This window comes from Branchiostoma floridae, chromosome 10, assembly GCF_000003815.2.
Source record: "Branchiostoma floridae strain S238N-H82 chromosome 10, Bfl_VNyyK, whole genome shotgun sequence".
NCBI lineage: Eukaryota > Metazoa > Chordata > Leptocardii > Amphioxiformes > Branchiostomatidae > Branchiostoma > Branchiostoma floridae.
The window spans coordinates 4,499,036-4,519,448 of NC_049988.1; the positions used below are offsets into that span (position 1 = coordinate 4,499,036).

The 20,413-nt window shown below is 39.2% G+C and overlaps 1 protein-coding gene across 6 annotated transcripts in view; it reads left to right on the forward strand.

Annotated features, from left to right (window-relative positions):
- The first annotated feature begins 2,644 nt into the window (after positions 1-2,644).
- Positions 2,645-20,413, forward strand: part of LOC118423788 (histone deacetylase 4-like) — an 88,518-nt gene continuing 70,749 nt past the window's right edge. For 4 of the 6 annotated variants that reach the window (XM_035832016.1, XM_035832020.1, XM_035832017.1 and 1 more), the window contains exon 1: positions 2,645-2,816. The gene's annotated coding sequence lies outside the window, so the exon portion shown is untranslated. The remainder of the gene's footprint in view (positions 2,817-20,413) is intronic. The other 2 variants (XM_035832018.1, XM_035832021.1) reach the window with 1 other exon arrangement.

The window sequence follows — 20,413 nt, forward strand, 5'->3', positions numbered from 1 at the left end:
GTTGAATCTGCTTGGAGATTAATTGGGTGGGCCGACTCAGTGCTCTCTCTTCGAAGCTAGGATAGGACATTAAATGGAAGTCCATTCCTCGGACAGGACGTCAAATGGGGGTCCCGTGTTTGAGGAGTTCAGGTTGAGCCGCACTTATCGAAAAGAGTAGAGCTGTGAGTCACTACTCAAAATATCTAACGTTAATTCACCTTTCTCCGCGAGGTATCCTATATCCGCTGTTTTTAAGAACAGGGTGTTTAGTAATATTTATATCTTGCAGACGGATGGTGGTTTCAAATTACAATATCTTTAATTTCAAACTTGATGCCATTTAAAACAATCCTTGTCAACTTGATATAGTTAAACAACGGATATAGGTTACTCCGCGAATAAAGGTGAATTACAAACAGTGGCCGCGCCTGGGGCAAATACTGTCGTATTTTGGTTAGACCTCGACAATTTAGCTACGCCACAACTCCTAGCTAAAATATATATAATACAAACTGTTATGTTATGTTATATCCAAATTTTTTTGGCCTTGCTAGTCCTGACGTCAGAGATCTCGAAGTTCATTGCGTGTTTATTTGTTTGTGTCAGGAAAGTAAGCCAAATTCCTGATAGAAACTTATGAATATTACAAAAAATATTCTGTGACTAAGAGCGGAAAAAGTTCTATTGTTTGAACTTTTAAAGTTAGGCCTAATTTGCACTTGTCATTTCAACTGTAGTACAGATTCGAGAAACAAGTGTAAATTGGGCCTTTGATATGCGGCATTCAGTAGCGGCCTATTGAATCCAGTGACGTTAGAGTAAGCATTCAATAGCTTGAAGTCTTTCATCATTTCGATAACACATTATTCACATACTACTACTATAAGAAACATCTTTATCTATCCCCAGGCGTCAAGAGAGATAGTGGTGGTGTCTATTTTTGACACAGGATGACACAGATGAAGAACTTCCCGTTTGAGGGTTTTAGCCTGGTATCCAGTCATATCTTGTGTCCTGTCTTAGGCAGAAGAGACAAGAAAAGACACAAGATACCCGAGAGAGGACAGAAGAGACTCAGGACTCCTAGAGGTCTATGTTATACGGCTAGATACTAGGCTATGAGCGTTTAGTCTAGATACGATTCCTTTATGCATGTTTTTGTATCAATTTTTTTCCGGGCAGGTCATTCGAATTGAATGGTAACAGTTACCCAGACTAGTGAGATCTAGTGACGGTGTTAACTTTCCGAGCGAAATATTTTGAGCATTTTCTCTTGTTTCCTCGTTTTCTGACGCACTGCCTTGATTTAAAGGTTGGATATTGATATATCTCCAAGCAGATACTGGGTCCGACAAACTGTGTTTTCAGCTTTTTTTATTACGTACTCTAGCGGTCCGACTTTACATAGACCAATCATTCAATGCAATGTAGTGGAGCGCAGTTAACTAACCTAAGAAGTAGATATCCAGAGGTACTGGGTTGGAACCCCCTGATATGCCCCGAAGTTGTGACCTTTAGTAATGGAAAAGTAAGGAGGTGAAATAAAAGTCATTTCTTGGAAAAGGTACTTTACGTAAAGTAATGACACGAATGTCCTCATTTCGCTTAGGGGAAAATGAGTGCCTTTGATCAATGACGTCCCTCCGTTGTTTGAGGAGAGCCACACCTCGAATACGTCGAGTACGTAAAGAACCCACCCACTTACCGAGAAGAGGATGGGTCCTTTCCGGTGCTTGTTTGTTTGAACCTTTGTTATTTCTTCACGAGAAGCTCAAATCGTCCTACAGGCCGCTTTTCATTGAGGTCATGAGTGTCAAACATCATAACAAGCTTTATTGGCACAACAAAAATTACAGTGACATTTGTATATAGTCAACTTTAAACAACACACACACACACACACACACACACACACACACACACACACACACACACGCACATGCACACAAAGAATGTAAAATGAATCTTAAAATTCTAATTAAACAATATAGGATGATAAAATTCTGTGAGTAACTTGTTGCATAAAATATCATATATAGGAGGGCACTACATGACGAAGTGAACTTCATTTTTAATTTGCTTTGGACAAAATGGGCAGAACCTTTGGTCAGGGGCTAAATTGTAGTATCTTCTTGTTTCCATATTCAATAGATTAACTTTTCATAATTCACCAATTGGTAGACCTCCAAAAAACTATATTCCTGTTAAAATCACAGAACCCACTAATCATTAAAGACGTGGGACTTTTCATCAGCCACTGCCTCCAAAGAAGAAGTCAAACCTCCCAGTAAACAATGTAGAATCATGTATATAGATAGCTGTATAGAATAGACACTTGTTACTTTTTACTGTCTGTACCCTTATCATTAGCCTACGGGCATGGATTTGCAAATAACTGATTCATCGAGTCTAGCAAATGTGCAGATATGCAGATTGTACTTTTCAGTACAATCCTGGTGTGTAACACCAACATGTTCTTTAACGGCTATGCAATACAAGCAACGATTGGTTGGTCCAAGGAGGTTTAACTTGATTGATCCATCCTCCTAGAAAATGTGATGGGCCATGATCATTTCATACTACTCAACTTGCCGGCCTAAATGGGACTGAGCCTCGTCTATTTTTAGCACATCGACCTTCACGCTGATTGGCCTGGGCGGATCACGTGAGCGAGTCTCTTTTCTAAACAAAGGTGTTTGAATGTGGGCAAGATGGCGGAGGCTGTGTCGGAGCTACGGTGATATCCCGCAGAAATCTGGCCGTACTGCATCTCTTACGGCTCTAGCCAACACGACAAGCCTGTGGATCGGTTCTCAACATCATCACCCCCGTCGGTAAGTTGTAATCGGCACGATAAATTGTCCGCCTTGGCTGTATTTGTTGATTTTTGTATGTACACACACCCCTCGGTACCTGGGCCGATCAGACCCACTTCCAGTCGCTTCGAGTCCGCGAGCGACCGGGTTTGCGTAGGTGACTTGCCTACTAAACAGCTTGTGCGGTAACCCTTCCATCCTACCAGCTCTATACGAGCTCTCTGTGGTGTCAAACAACACAGATCGTGCAGGAATAGCTTTAAAGACCAGCGATCGTCGCGATTTTTAAACATTTTTAAAATCCGCCATCGCCGGAAAGAGAGGTTTTCACTAGCTAGGAGGTGTGGCAAGAACCTTGGTTGGAGGGAGACGAAAGAAAAATCTGGCCGGCGATTTTTCTCTCTTTCTCAATGGGAATAGCCAGGTTTACCGATCTATAAGCAAATGATGGAGCGGATGGGCTGCTAAAAATACTCCAGTGGCTGGAGTCATTGATGTTTTTAGGACGGAGCAGAAGGAAGATGTGTTTATGTGTGCCAAGGCAGTGCTCACAGTGACTTTAGGTCACCGGGTTCGATTCCCAGACACAAGCAAGAAGAATATTGTCTTGAAACAATGGCAAGGAAGGGGAGAACGTTTGTAGTCTTATCAAGTATCATCAACAACACATTGTTATGGAGAAGGTAAAAATAAGAAGACTGCCTTTTTGGCAGGTTTCCTAAATGCCTGAGTTTAAAATTGACATGTCTTAAATATTTACTCCTTTTCTTTGCCGACAGTAAGGTTGCCCATTATAGTACCAAGCAGGCTAGCCGACTGAAAATGCCAATCAGGCTTAAATAATTCAGTATGGGAAGAAAGTAAAACACGGTCCACTTGTCTGAACTCTTTTTGATTTTTGATTTGTCGTTGAAAATTGAAGAATTTTTCTCCTTTTCTTTTCTGGAATTCAGGAACATAATTTTCAACGTACAGCTCGAAAGTGTCAGTAAAGCTTTAGTAACGTAGCAGAGGGAATGAAAAGAAAGTGGGACAGAATGAGACAAACATCAGACATCAGCAGTGACTAATAAAGATTGATTTGCAGATGGTATCTAGTGCAGATGCTATCTGTCTAATGTAATGCTATCTAAGGCGCAGATGATGATGGTGATGTTATGTTTTATTGTTTATGAATATCAGGATTTTGAACGTATACATTTTTTGTGGTCATGTTGATAATTGGAAGCATTTGGGTCGAAGATGCTCTTTTCTTCTTTCAATGAATTGCTTTAAATTCGTCACAACCATAACCAGAGCAGCATTGTGTTTGTGTGGTTTCGCGGAATGTTTGCCGTCATTGTAAAACGTTTCTCAGAAAATGGCCTCATTGTAGTCTCTCGCATGTTTGTTTGTGAACTGCCATTAGATGTACCAGTAGCACCAGGTTTGTATGTAGTAAGTTCAAGCTGCGTTAGACAAGCCTGTAAGGTTTCATCCACTCATACTGGGATGGAACCTTACTCTTTCAGTGCTCAAAATACCCACTTGCCCACTTGAAAATGCAACCACATTTTGCTTGGTGCAACATAGTTTTAAACCCAGGTTGCACACTGTGCAACCTCAAATTTTGCAGTTGGAGCACTGCCTTTCCCCCCTACCTACGTGCTTAACCTTGTTTTTTTTGTGATAACAGAAAACATATTACATGTACATTGTCACATATAACTGGAAGAAAAGATAATGGATAAGCATCTGATTTGAAGGAAGTGACAACTTAAAAATGGGGCAACCTGAAATGTTGCTGGTGCAACCTGGATTTTGACTCAGGTTGCCACTTGGACAACCTGACTGTAAAAAGTATTTTTTCGGGCACCGCTTTTTTCAATAAGTGTGGTGGGGTCTTTAACATGCTCTCATCAGATACAGGACCTCTAGCTTTATATTCCATCCATGTAGATATCTCTTACTGAAGCTTGGTTTTTCATTTTTTGTGTCAAGTGACAAAATAACTAGTAGTAGTAAAGTGCCTTTCCCAAGGGCACAACTTTGGGGCTTGCTACCGCTTGTGAAAAAAAAGCTACATATGGAAAACAATTGTCAACATGTTGCCTTTTGCCTTATGGCCTACTTATTCGTTTATTCCTGGCAAATTATTTTAAATTTTCTTGGCAAATTTTGACCAATTTTTTTTCAGCATCCCATTTAGCATTTGCTGGAGACTGAAGTTAGCAATTGATGATGATTCAGGTACTTGTATGTTAGTACAGTACTAGAAATGCACCAGGAAGTCGCGTTGGGGTTTCACGGAAAGGTGTGTGGGTGTACTCATTCCTGTATAGGCGCTGATATGAATTGAAAGAAAGGTATCACAGCTGACCCCTTACGCCCCCTCCCTCTTTTCATGTCGGCGGCGTCGACTCACGACCGTCCGTATTATCTTCCCTCGGAATTAATGTTTCAAATTAATGCGTCGTGTCAGGAAGAGGATATATAATATCCACCTGTATTATAGTTAATGTATAGCCTCAGGCACTACATGCATTTTAGCTGGATATTATTATACACATAGCTGATTTCAATATGAATAAGTACATACAATTTGCAAATCTAAATAAAGAGCCCATTGTTGGTTCAATAGTTGAGTCGTGATATTAGGATTATAGGTGCACAACTGACTTAGGTGGCAGAATTAATGATATATTCTGGATAAAAACAAATCTTTTATAATGTTTACAGCGTGCAAAATACCACTTGCACACTTGCACATTGCAACCACTTTTTGCTTGGTGCAACTTACTTCTTAACTCAGGTTGCACAGTGTGCAACCTAGATTTTGAGCCTCAGAACATGATTTTGTTGTCAATTTACTTGGAAGAAAAAATGGACCAATAGTAATATGATAGTAAAAGGTAATGTATGTATGTATGCAGGTATTTTTTTCAGAAGTTAGTGAATTGTAGGTGGTGCAATGTGAAATTCAGATGTGCTACCTAGTTTTAGCCCAAGGTTGCACACTGTGCAACCTGGCCCAGAAAAGTATTTTGTACACTGATTTAGAGTCATAATTCAATACATTTTTGTTATAGTATTATTTCATAGTTCCTGAGTTAACAAACAGTACCGCGATTCCCTAATTTTTGGTGGTAACAATAAATACAAGCTAACTGCTTCTATTCTAAATGTTTGTGTTATGCAATAGTGTCATGTTTTTATGCCCCTGAATATTAACATATGCAATTTGCCAGGTTTGGCAAAAATCAGACTTTAAACAAATTGTAGTCTTGCAATTTTGTGTAGCTTTTCTTTTTGGGTTGCGATTTGCTTGTCTTTGTACCATATTAGCATTTGCCATTCCTCAAAGTGTGCCTAAAGATATGTACATGTACCTATTAATGTCCATTTTGATCAGTGTACCATTAATCATTGGCACATAGTGACTCAGCAAAACTTTGAAGTATAATCAAATCACCTTTAGGGCAACCTTGGGGAAAATTTAAAGGTTGCCCAGGTGCAACCTGTGATTTATCAGGGCTCGAAATACTTTTTTCTGCATACCTGCAAGTTGGCGCAGGTAACATTGAAAATTACCTGCACCAGACAAATTTTACCTGCACCTTCTTAACTTACAAATGTAGGAAGTATGGCTCATACTAGAATTGTTTAGGAACCATTGCTATTTTATTATCTTAAACTTCATAGGTGGTAACAGTCAATGCAGCTAATAACAATCCACATACACCTACATCAATAGGAAATTTGTTTATAAAACCCAGTACATGGACCAGTGCAGGTTAGGTGCAGGTAGATACCAGAAATACATGCACATCTCCAATTTTACCTGCACTAACGTGCATATGCAGGTAATATTTCGAGCCCTGTTTATGACTGCATCTGAGCAATATGTCAAAGTGATATGAATCGTTGTGCATAGGGATTTTAAAATCCTATCTTTATGTAAACAAGGGTAACTGTCTGTGTATGTGTCACAGTAGAAACTTGGTAGAAATTACTATGATTTAGTATAAACTCTACTTCGCTCTTGCTATTTCTTTGACCGGTAAGCACCAAAACGTGTGGATGCCTGTGTTCATTTTCTAATTCACTAATTTTTTCTTTATGTCCTTTTTTCGGACTTGTCTAAGAAGAAAACTGGTTTTGCAGTTGTGCGTAATATTTTGATATGCATACAAAATACTTGATATCCTGTTATCATGAGTTATGCAATGATGACGTGTATCGATACAAGAAATGTATACAAAACGGAAAAGGTTTTTGTGTTCAAATTCGAAAGCATCCTGTTTCTGTCTGATTGTCTGAAAAAATAAACTTAGTTTTTTCACAACCTACCCACATAGATTTGCATATTTCTGTTTTTGATAAGACCTGTTTACCAAAAAGATGTTTACATTTTGATGTATATGATTGGATCTAGAGTTAGCCTTTACTAGTTTTAGACACTTGTGGTATTGTTTTTACACTGTTTGAATCTCTCATGTTACCTGCCATTAGCCCATGGGCAAGAATTCGCAATAAACTTTACATTAAAAAAATATATATCTCAACTGTGGACAGATGTCAGTAATATGAGAATGTTATTATTCAGAATTTATAATCTTCAACTTTTGTTTTTTTGTTCTCGATCAAGATAAATTGCCATTTTAGTGAATATCAAAAGACTACATTCTAAAAATATTATATAGTCACCTTGAAAAGTGGCTTTTCAAAGAAAGGTACAGGAACTAGAACAAGTCCTGTTTATATATTCAATCTCAATATTGAAATATTCAATCAATCAATCAATGGCCTTTATATAGACCATGTGGCTATATTGGCCTGAGCCAACCCCTCTAGGGGCCATTGGAAGGTCAGAGGTCAAAGGTTAAAGTACATCAATATTGCGGTAGTATGGGTCATGCTTTAAGCGTGAAGTATACTGTAAATGCATTTAATTTCGCGGGGATTTAATTTCGCGGTAGCGGGAAGAAGGACTTTTCGCGTTGGTTTTACAAAAATGTAAGTTCGCGGTAGCACCATGCACTCTAGTGTCTTATTGCCATGGAAAAATGTTTGCAGTGGTTTTAAGTTCGCGGTGAAGCGGCCACCACGAAAAACGTGAACATTGATCCACCGCGAACGTTTCTGCATTTACAGTAACAAACAAAAAGATTTATTGTCTTTCGGATAAATTTTGATATTGAAAGTCTTATACCATATTTTTAAAATTCAAATATCTAGCAAAGGTGGTGCTACAGTTCTGGGAAGAATGCAAAACTATACATACTGTTTTCATGTACGTCTTTTCTATTCTGAGCGATTTTGTAAATTGTCTGAATCATAGATTCATAGCAAGCACTGGCTTCGATCATCGACTTGTTGGTCACCGGGTTAGGAGGTTAGGGGTTCAATTCTCGGCATTGCTGCCTTGACGAGAAAGGCACTTTCAGGGTTGGACAACTTTTCTAAAAATGTCCTATCGGGCAAGTATATTACTTGCCCGAACTAACTTTTCACTTGCCCGAAATTGAAACATGTCAAGCTGATGTAACTTACTGTAAATCGAGACAAATTTTTGCAGTACTTTGAAACTTTGCAGAAAACATTGGAACCATATGTTCTGTGTTTCACTACAAATACTTCGGATGTTTCAACTCTGTGTTCAGAAACACTGCAAACTCTTATCTTTTTTACCATGCTGTAAAACTTAAGGGCAGCAAAATTACATGAATTTACAGTACTGTAAATGCATTTAAGTTTACGGGGATTTAATTTCCCGTTAGCAGGAAAAGGGACTTTTCGCGGTGGTTTTAATTTCGCGGTAGCACCATGCACTGTAGTATCTTAATACCCTGGAAAAATATTCTCGGTGGTTTTAAATTCGCGGTGAGATGGCCAACGCGAAAACCGCGAACATAAATCCACCGCGAACATTTCTGCATTTACAGTAATCCATAGCTGTAACTATGCCGTCATGTTGTTTTGTATCCCTATCAGGTCAATACTACATGGCTATTGAATATGCAGGAGGCCAATGTCAATCTGAAGTACTCTTGTAGAGGTTTAACCCCTTGAGTGGGATCACTAATCCTTGCTTGACCTCTTGACTAAGAATGGAGAGTTTTGTACTTGTAGTGTTAGTAAAAACTGCAGCTGAAAATCTGGTCAGGAAGAATTCAACATTGAGGTGTGGTGATGTCTGTGTGGCACAAGCGGTAAAGCAACCCAATTGCATGGCCGTTTGGATCAAATTCTTGTGATCTGTGGTACGGAGTTCAATTCTAGCAATGTCTAGAGTTGGCCCCAGTTCAATTCTAGCAATGTCTAGAGTTGGCCCCAGTTCGGACACGTGATAAGGGACTGCACTTGTAATTTTGGTTGGTGACGTTAAGTCATTTGCCCTATATATTTGATTTTCAGGTATAAGGTCTCATACCGGACTTATGCCGTCCCCTTTATAACAATGCTTAATTATGCAACTTTAATGGGCGAAAATCCAATAAAGAAACAGTTCGGCCGCAGACGTTTTAATTTCTATTTCAAGATCACATATCCAGTAATCAATAAAAAAATTGTTTCCAAAATCTGACCGGACAATCGATTTTTATAACATCTATAACTGCACATAAATACTATCCAAAAAGTGGGGCTTTCCTTCAGTGACCCGCTGACCACATTACTCAGGACAAACAAACGTACACGTCCGAGAATCGCCCAAATGCCGAAACTTTTCCAACCGATCCTGTCAGAAATATACAACCTTTCATCTCAAATCCTTCGATATGACATGGGAGCGATAAAAGGCAATTTATCATCTACATAAACACACGATTTTGGGGCCCCATTCATATTTCGGAGGGAATACTTCTGAGTGCCCACCAGCGGAGTAATACCAGAACGAGACCTTAAGCCCCAAGTGTCAAACCCCTGCACACAAAAGAACACAACTCACTTGTCGAGAAAAGTAGGAATGACCAGGTATACTAAATGCACATACAAGGACATGGGCCTTAGCAAAGCCCCATTTCACTACTAAGTTGTAACTATCAAAAAAGCACCATACTTTGCCTTCAGTTAGACTAACGTTCAACTGCTTGATACATTTTTACCCACCAACACAGGTGAACTTGAAATGCTAATTTTTAATAGAACATGGTTTGAAGATTTTATGATATTTTTCTGGCAATTCCACCAAAAATGAGCCAAATCTGTTAGTGTCTTAGTTTTACTCATTTTGAGGCCACAACAAGTGTGATTTCTTGGTTGTCACATTTTTGCAGGAAACGGTATGCCTTTCAAAATTAAAATTACACCCCTGTCCAAGTGGTTCAGTCCAGCCAATAATATCAGGCAGGACTGTTTCATTTAGGTTGTTGGGGGTGGGGGTGGGGGGGGGGACATTTTAATTACACCGCAAAAATGGCAAAAGTAAAAACAAACAAACAAACAAAAACTGTCCAGATGTGAACTATGAAAATATTTGTGCTCCCCTCTGGTGGAAAAATGGACTAATCTGAGCAAAATTTCCCCAAGAAGAAATTTGTGAGGAAAAATGATTAAAAATGATAGAAACAAATCTAGTAATGTACTGAGTGTAGGCTCTACCTCTGAAGTTCAAAAAGTGGTCCCACGCGCCCTTTGTGAGGAATGTTGTATAATGCATATTAATGAGTTATGTAAGCTGTTTTTCCCAAGTCACCTTGTTGTGTGCTTTGTGTAGTCCACGCATACACAGGAAGTGGTATGATATTTTTAGCTGCACAATCATATGTTATTGTTGTATGAAAACTGAAATACTTGTTCAGCCTTTCATTGTTTCTTTGTATCCATATATAGCTGGTATAAAAGCCCTTCGGCGTAACACACCAGCTTTTTCATCTATATCTGTATAGCCGGTATAACCGCCCTTTGGCGTAACACACCCCCTTCGGTGGCACACTGTGTAGTAGCAGCTTGTCATAGTGCATTTAACGACCTGTCACACCTAACCTTTGCGCATCTAGCTGTGAGCATTCCTTAAGGTCTCATTGATGAGTTTCTTCTTCCCATAGACTTCTATGTTATAATTCGTGGTTTGAATGGGCGCATTTCTAATGAAGCTACGTGAAATTTCAGCAGATTTTTCATTCTATGTCGAGCACATTTACCCTATATCGTGGGAAAAAATTGCCAACGTAAACTATACGTAGGAACTTTTTTTTATAGCAATTACAAACTACGATTAGTCAATCCCCACAAAAGGCACTTTTTCGCTGCTAGTGTACAACCGCACCACTCAGAACCCACGACTGTGTACCTCCGACCTAGCGCGCGGCTGCAAAACTTTACCTGCTAATTTCTTCAGTTACAAATAAGCTTTCACCAATCATCAAAACTTTTGAGATCAGTTCCGCTGGCTAAAAGGGAATTTCTCACCGCTAAAAACATGCGTCCGTGCAGCCGTTCATTTTTGGCTCGGATCTCTTTTAGGGTACCCACTCGCGGAGTAATACATCAATGAGACCTTAAGTACAGCATGATCTAGTGACGATACAAAGTAAAATGAAGTAAGGTAGTAAAAACAGATAGGGGAGGGGGCGTGGGGAGGTGGGCGTTGAATGTAGTTCGAACCAGTTTGCTGTTGGATGTGATTTTTTACTACTATCGTGCAATCACATCATAGTGAGAAATAGATCTATTATATAAACTATAATTAATGGAACTTACCTGAATCCGATTTGCAAGGCTAAGTTAGTATCAACGGGGCCTTAGTAAGTTAGTAGGTTTTTTTTGACATTCTACTTTATTAGGCACGATCTACACACAGTTTTTCCCGATATCGGCGAGCTTACAACCTCTCGCCGACAGCGTTTTTTCATCGTCTAGATGGAACTACTATATCGCCATTACTATATCGGGAAAATTTCTCCCGCAAGGTCCAGACCATTCGTACGATACCTTACCGATAGCTTAGCAGGGGTCCCCGACAGCTTCGCGCGCGTGTAGATGCTTCCCGACTTCGGGAAGGCTCATTAGCATATAACGCCATTTGGAAAATCGCGCTATATGATTATGACTGCAAGCGCCATGGGTGTCCGGCCCCCTACGTTCTAGATCCCTCCCGACATCTCCACAGATATCGGTAAAAACTGTGTGTAGATTGGGCCTTATATGTCGTGCACCTAATTTTTTAGATTGGGTGCACCAGTGTAGTCTGTGTAACACAAACTCCGCTGTCCAGGGCTGTAACTGTTTGGCGGGCTGCTGTAAGCGAGATTTAATCAGGCTAGCACCAGTGCACCTAATCCCACAAATGCATTTTGAGCCCTGAAAAATAAGATGCGCCAAAAAGCAGTTACTCTTGAAGCAACTCGATATAATTTTGGACACGGTCAGGCGACTTTCGTTAGTGACACTGGATGATCTTGTTAAGTAAAAGTAAAAACAAGGTTGATATGACTATTATTAGTATGATCTCGTGAAGTGGTTTTGACTTGAAAGAGATGTAGAATTCAAGGTATAATTTTGGTATGCAGAGTCCTCCCCAGAGGATGGAATAACGGAGGCCCTCCACTATACTCTTAGCCCAGTTTCTTCCCTATTTTCTTGGTTAATTTTGCTAAAATTAATAAGAATTCACAGATTTTTATGCCAAGTGACATCACTTTTCCAGTCAACATTGTCTGCAAAAACTTTTGAATGGGCGATGATCAAAACAATAGTCGTTTTGCCAATTCATAACAAAGGAATATTGTAATATATCATACTTTTAGTAGTTGACACCATCTGCATTTTCATGAAAGCTCAGTGTTGGTTCGTGTTATTTTTGCCTGCCCCTCCACTATACTAAAAAATTTGGGGGAGAACCCTGGGTATGAGACATTTGTGCCATTGCAGGGCTCAAAATACTTTTTTCTGCATACATGCACTGGTGCAGGTAACATTGAAAATTACCTGCACCAGAAAAATTTTACCTGCACCACTCTGAATTAAGGAAGTATGGATCATAGTAAAAATTGTTCAGGAACAATTGCTATTAATTCTTTTATTCTTTATAGGTGGTAACATTTGATGCAGCTAATAGCAATCTATATACACCTACATCCTAGGGCATTTATGTATAAAACCCAGTACATAAACCAATGCAGGTTAGGTGCAGGTAGACACCAGAAATACCTGCACAGCTCCAATTTTACCTGCACTAACATGCATATATGCAGGTGGTATTTCGAGCCCTGCATTGTCTGGTGACACGTCAGTCCAGTGTGTTCATTCAGTTGTCAGAATGGTCATGTGTTACAATTTAACACAATTGGTTGCACAACAGGTATGTGAAATGGACATTTACATGTCACTTCGTACAAAATGTACATATGACTGTGTGTTTGTATTATAAACTCTAAAAACTGGGTATGTATACGTATATGTTTATGTATTTTTATGCACCAAAATTGGAGCTGTACAACTAATTTTTGACTGTGGTTGCTCAGTGCACATAGAAATGTGTATAAGGTTACATATGTAAATCAAAAAGGTTGTAACACTAGTATTACAGCCTATATGCAACATTTCAATTGTCACTTAAAATGATAAAGACTTTTTTTGTTTAATTTGAAACTGTCATAAACCCTAGTCGTTCCATTGCACCACTTCACATCTTCATTTTCGCAGAAAATTGACCCAAATAGCACTCCTTCTCGCAGAAGGCAATGAAATTTCTAAGAAAAAATTATTTCCGGTCAATTACTAAATTAGTCTGCATTTTTTTCTTGGAAAGAATATTAGATTCAATGAAGAATGTTCCAAATGACATTCTGTCCCAGGCTTTTAGCTAGGATTTTATAATAGGGAGTCCAAACTTATTGGTGAGTCGCGAAAAGTGACTATTGTAGGGGGGTCTGGGGGCATCCACCTTCCATGGGGCAGAGTTTTTGATGATTTTAAGTTAAAATAGTGCATTCTAAGGTATCCAAAGAGGCAAGAATACTGTTACAGACGTCACAGTAGAAGACTGTGACAACAGATGACCTGGTAGCATCCCTGGTCAATCAGAATTTCATGCATGTCAGAGGATTTTCTCCCCAGTATAGGGCGTCCAGGAGCATCAAATTTCTTGTTATTCTAAGAAAAGTACGTCCAGATGACGCGTTGACGCATGCCTGGCTAAAAGCCTGTTCTGTCCCATTTTACAGACTACAAATGACATAGGTGTCCCATTTCTGAGGACACCTATGTCATTTGTAGTCTACATAACACTGCAAGGTGTTATTTGAACTATGGTACGAGTGACCTCATTGTCCTAACATGCCTAGAAGGCATTTATTGCCTGTTTTTATCAGACATTTCTTTAGGAAACACAGTTGAGGACAAGAAAAGGCTTTTTACCCAACAAAACCAGTATAATGTACACTAGCATAGCATATAGTCATGGAATGTAGTTCCTAGCACCTTTGTATTTTCCTTATTTACGTTTGTACCTGCAATTAGCCCTCGGGCAAGAACTTGCAATAAACATATCATTATTTTACTTGCTATTGAGATGAAATATGTCTCGGTGGAATGTAAGTGGAGTTTTTGCTGCCGCTTAGATTGAATGGTTGTAAGAATGCTACAGTGTAAATGCATTAAAATTCGCAGGGATTTACAAACATTGTAACTTCGCGATAGCGGGAAAATGGCTTTTTGCGGTGGTTTTAAGTTTGCGGTAACACCAGGCATTGTAGTCTCATACTGCCCTCGCAAAATGTTGGCGGTGGTTTTAAGTTTGTGTTGAAGTGGCCACCGCGAAAACGCGAACATTAAACCACCGCTAAAGTTTCTGTATTTACAGTATAAACATTCATAATTTCATTGGATGCCATAATACTGCCACATGAGAAATAATACATGAATTTTAAGAGATATGCCAACGCAGCATCAGTTTTCCTGAGGTACATACACTTCAGATATTTCAGGTGTTCAGACAATCTTCAGAAGGCCTCAATAACAATGTGTTTTTTTTAATGTGGAACTATTATGACACCCAGCAAAATTGTGAGAGTTGATGTCTTGAAATTGTGGTGTTTTGTGTTACACTATGAAATATATGTGTAGTTTTTATTGAAGGTTTCAGGTTTTCGGTGTTTTAAATACTTGTGTTTTTTGTTTTAAAGATACAAAATGTAAAGTACATTGTATGCCATCTTTGTTACTGTAAATGCATCTACACATGTAAGTTTGCAGGATTTAATTTCGTGGTAGCAGGAAAAAGGACTTTTTGCGGTGGTTTCGCGGTTACACCATGCACTGTAGTCTCTTACTGCCATGGAAAATGTTCGCGGTGGTTTTAAGTTTGTGGTGAAGCGGCCACCGCGAAAACCGTGAAGATTAAACCACCGCGAAAGTTTCTGCAGTTACAGTATCATCTGGGTGGGCTGTACCATTTATTGTCCTCGGGGGGTGGTGACATTTTCACTTAGCATAAAACATTTAACAGTACTGAGCTTATAGTCTAACCAAGGACAGTTTATTCTAGAACATTAGGCTAGTATAAAGATTATAATACTTGATTTATGACAAGAAGTCTTCATTGTAAAGATTGTCCTTGTCCTAATGTAGCCTTTTTTCAATGCCACCCTAATATTGATGGGGGGGGGGGGGGGGCTCTAGGTGTTGACCCAGAAATGTTGTTTCCTGTATATGGTATTTCAACATGACTAACTTTTGTTTTGAAGTTTTTTTTTTACGTAGACAGGAAGTTGTTGTGTACCTCCTTCTGACTCTGAGATATTGTGTCCGCGAGTAAGATAACATTTCTATTTGTAACCCCAAAAGAAAAATGATAACTTTCTATTCATAAATCAAGAAGAATAACTGAAACACAGTGATACGTAACTTCACGAAAGGGAAGTTCAGTTGGCTTCACATCTTTGGAAGATTGAAGGTCAGATAAACCAATATTACCTTTAATTGTTTTCAAAGTTGAAAGGAAGTGGACAAAAATCAAACTTCTTTGATCAACTAGCTGGTGCAATGGACCAATGGTCAAGTGGGTAGAGGGTTTGTCTCGTAGTCAGAATGCCGTTCGTTCGATCCCCGTCCCTAGTCATACCAAACCAAAGGCTTTAAAAATGGTACATGCTGCTTTCTTGACTCAGCAATTTTGGAAGACGTTTATATTGAATTGAAGAATTTGAAATTCCTTATTCTCAGCAGGTTTTGACCCGTGTATTAATTAGTTAAGTTTTTGTCAAACTTGTAGTGAATACATGTATATATACAAATGTTTTTGCTTTTGCTTATTTCACCTAGTTTGAACTGTATTTTGTAATATTGTAAATGCAGAAACTTTCACGTTGGTTTAATGTTTGCGGTTTTCGCGGTGGCCGTTTTACTGCAAACTTAAAATTACCGCGAATATTTTTCCATGGCAGTAAGAGACTACAGTGCGTGGTGCTACCGCGAATTTGATACCACCGCGAAATGTCCTTTTTACAGCTACGGCAAAATTAAATCCCCGCAAACTTGAATACATTTACAGTAATTTAGAATGATTTGTCACAGGTGTGTCCCAGTGTTTTATTTCCTAGAAGCATTGGGTGGGTCGTCGTAAATCATTGCCGTAATTACGATGAATAATTAATGATAAGTTGTAAAACATTGTTGTCTAGCAATTAAGTATGCCATCAAGTACCTGTGTTTTGTGTGTAGATAGCGATACTGTATTTACAGTGAAATTGTCTGGAAATCCTGAATTTGTAAGTTTTTTTTTTGTTATAAAAACAAGAGGGCAACATGGCAAAGGAAAATGTTTGTGGGACCTTGTACCATTTTTTTACGAAATGAAAGTACTATTTGTTGGCTTTGTGAATTTTGTTGGCCTTGTTACTTGCATGAAAAATGGAGGTATACAAAAAGTATACTTTTTATTTTTGGCTTGTTCAAAAGAATGGATTTTCATACATGCAATTCATTCAAAAAGTAATTTTTGTAGAGAAGAGTATGATTTAAAATAGATAATGCTAATTATAGCCTTACTCTCACCTCTCAAATAAACGTACCGGTACGTTTATTTTTTTCCGCCTCAAAATCCACCCGGTACGTCCTTATTTTAGACGGTACGTTTATTTTTTTTTTCAAATTGGGGCTTTCTTTACTAACCAGGGACCCCAAAAATATTGAAAGTTTGGTATTTTCTGCCCATATTTCCGCTGTATTTTTGCTTAATATTCACTATTTTTCGGACGAGGCATCACGGATTTCCCTGCCGCTAGCTCTATGACCCAAACATAACTAGGGATGCGTACCGGTACGCAGGACCAGTTCTGGACTTGCAAAAACGTTTCGGTTCAGGTCCCAAAATACCGGAACACAAGTGATTCGGCACTGGACTCGTAAAAAAATATATCCTTTTCGTTTTAGACCATCTTTAACCTTCCAAAAATCTTGAAATGTTGCGCTGAACAAAGACGAAAACATCGAGGTCACATGCTACACACACAGTCGCTTACTTCCGTAAATTCTCTATCAAAACACAGAAATTAACCACCAACCAAACAAATTAAAAAGTTACAGTACCGACTACGTTTATGGTCCGGTCTGAACGCGATTTAATCGCGTGCAAAAGTCGTGCAAGTCGCGATTACATCTCGTGTAAATCGCGATTAAAACTCGTGCAATTCTCGGGTAAAACGCGATTAGATATGTGTGTACCCGCGTCTGATATGCATGAAATCACGTCTAACCGCTTTTAGACGATCAATGAATAGATTTCAGACACGCCTCTTCTTTTCATAAACATTTTCTAGACACGCCCGTGCCGTCCAAAGTTCGGGGTTTGGCAGAAATCGGCTTCTTTTCATATGCAGACCCCCGCGCGGAGGGCGGAGAACGTATCACGCCCAATTTCCCAATTTGTTTCTGAACTAACGCATAACCTCGCAGTCTAGAACGCACCCGCGCCGCTCCCAACCACGATATTTCTAGAAGATTTGCTGCAATTTTGAGGAACCGACTGTTCCGCACATGTTTAAATCTGATACGTGAAAATTAAAGAAAAACAAATAAATTTCCACAAAAGTGTCTTTTTCTTAAGCAGAATATGGCAAAGTATGCTTTTACTGAACCCCGATCTTTCGGCGCTGCCGTGGCTAGCGCCAGGGTCACGTACCGGAACAAATCATTCCGAAGATTTGCTACAATTTTGAGAAACCGACTGTTCCGCACATGTTTAAATTTGATACGTGAAAATTAAAGAATAAGAAATAAATTTCCACAAAGGTGTCTTTTTCTTAAGCAGAATATATGGCAAAGTATGCTTTTACTGGACCCCGATCTTTCGGCACTGCCGTGGCTAGCGCCAGGGTCACGTACCGGAAAAAATCCTTCCGAAGATACAAAATGTATGGTGCGACCTCGCACCCGCGCCGCTACCTAACCTACCACGTTCTTTCTCGGAAGATTTGCTACAATTTTGAGGAACCGACTGTGTAGTGCAAGTTTGAATCTTATACGTACATGACAAGAAAACATCAAATAAATTGTTTTTTTCCCAAGAATGGCAAGATGTGTTTTTCTAAATCAGAAAACATGGAGTAAATTCTGCTTCTGTCTGACCATGCGTGACGAGGACGGCCCGCTACCGCGGCCAGTGTCAGGACCACCCGAAAAAAACCTACCGACTCTATGTTGAATTATTTGTGTCCTATTTCTGTTGTTGCATTATTTGTACGCTGGTGTAGCGATATCAAATTCGCCCACACTACACGATACTTGCCACTGTAAATAGCTACAATAGTCTGTGTTTGCATTTCTTATCTATCGATGAAAGTGAAGACAAGTTAATCATGTTCCGAACTGATAGGTAAGTACACTAGTCTTTCAGTTTCAGAATGAACAACAAGGAATGTCCAGTGCGACCAGTGTAGTCGTACAAAATCCTGGCGGTCTCACTACCAAGTAAACAGGCTTCGACCGGCAGATACTACATGTAAGTATCTACATCCGAACTTCAAGCGCCGCCCCGCCTCCGGTGGAACGTGACCTGTTTATAAATATTCCAACCTTCCTAAAGTTCGCCACGACGCGACTACTAGCATATCATATTACATTTAGACGTGTACACGGTTTGTGTGGGGTCCAGAACGTGGGACAGGTTGTGGAAGATTGGGTTATTTGAGCGCAAATATGAAACTTATATCGTTGCGATAAAATCAACAGCTGTTTTTTTTTGATTGTTTAGTGTGTGTAAGTACACGATTGACGTAACTGTTACGGTGCTGGTAAACTTGTAGAAAAATTACATTGTAAACCTCCAGAATTTGGTCTGGTCTGGTCTCACGTGCTGCTCAATTTGATTGACACATGCACGGTAAGGAGCGGCTTCTTTGAAAGTATGTTCCCACAGAAGAAGGCCACGTTGACTGTTGCAATATTCTGCGTTTATTTTCTACTCCGATCTAGCCCCGTGTTTAATATGTGGTTATTTTTTCTTGGTTTATCCAAGGGGGTTTTATCAACCTACTTGATTTATCTAACTTTGTTTTATTTGTATTATTGACAATTTCTAGAGCAGATCTAGACTAATTAAAATACTTCGTAGACTGCACACGCAGCGGTAGCGTACGTCATATTTGAACTTTGTGGCAATGTCGCAGGGGTGGATGATCTATAAATTCTGTATTCCAAATTTTATAATTCATTTCCCAACTGGTTCATATTAAAGGAGCCACGACCAATGAATTAAGAATGTTTTTAAATGTTTAAGTGTATAAAATTTCTTTATTAATTAAAGTTTGTACACGGACATATTCATATTCACGGACAACCTACCGTTTTTCCAACATTCGGAACAGATGATGACGATCCGACTGGTGTAGAAGCTGCCGAATGATGATCGATAACATCGGTAGTAAACTTACCTTTCATGTTCCAAAGGCAATGATATATCGTGTTTACCTATTTCATTGGTCAAATCCCTCTTCGTAGTATCCCGACCAGCTAAATTTATATATCTATATGTTGCTGAAAAACAACCGTAAACGTATAGGCCCTTTTAGTAAAAGAGTGAACCTCTTTGAACAGCGCATAACAGTTGTAGATAAACTGACTAAAAACATGTTCATTTTAGAAACGTAAAATACTAGAAGTAGAAGTAATGTTAGTAACGCTAACGCAACTTTTAACTGAATCAATGACAGGTTAGAAAAACTTGATCACATACTCAACAAGAAAACCAATAACTGATGAAGAAATTTTCGGCAAAATAACAATTGTCTGTGTCGAACCAAGACGTATGCCCCTTGAATATGGTTGCGTGGGTCCACTGCCCGACGACCAGGAACGTCCGAGGCGGTCAGGAACATAACAGGTAGGTCTTGTTGGTCGAGTTGCAACCATGACGATCAGCTGTATGTCCAGGAAACCGGCGGATAGAAATCCGAATCCTACTTTCCTAGCCTAGAAAATTAGCTACCGATATCTAACTACATAGTAGAAGTTATGTTAGTTACACCAACACAACATTGTTAGAACAGGTACATGTTTGTTTGAACAGATACGCAGACAAAACAAGATTAACAAAAAGATTTAAAAAACACATAAAGTAGAATGTATGCCCTGGAGTATGGTTGCGTCGGTCGACTGCTCGACGACCAGGATCGTACGATGGCTGTGTTCCGACC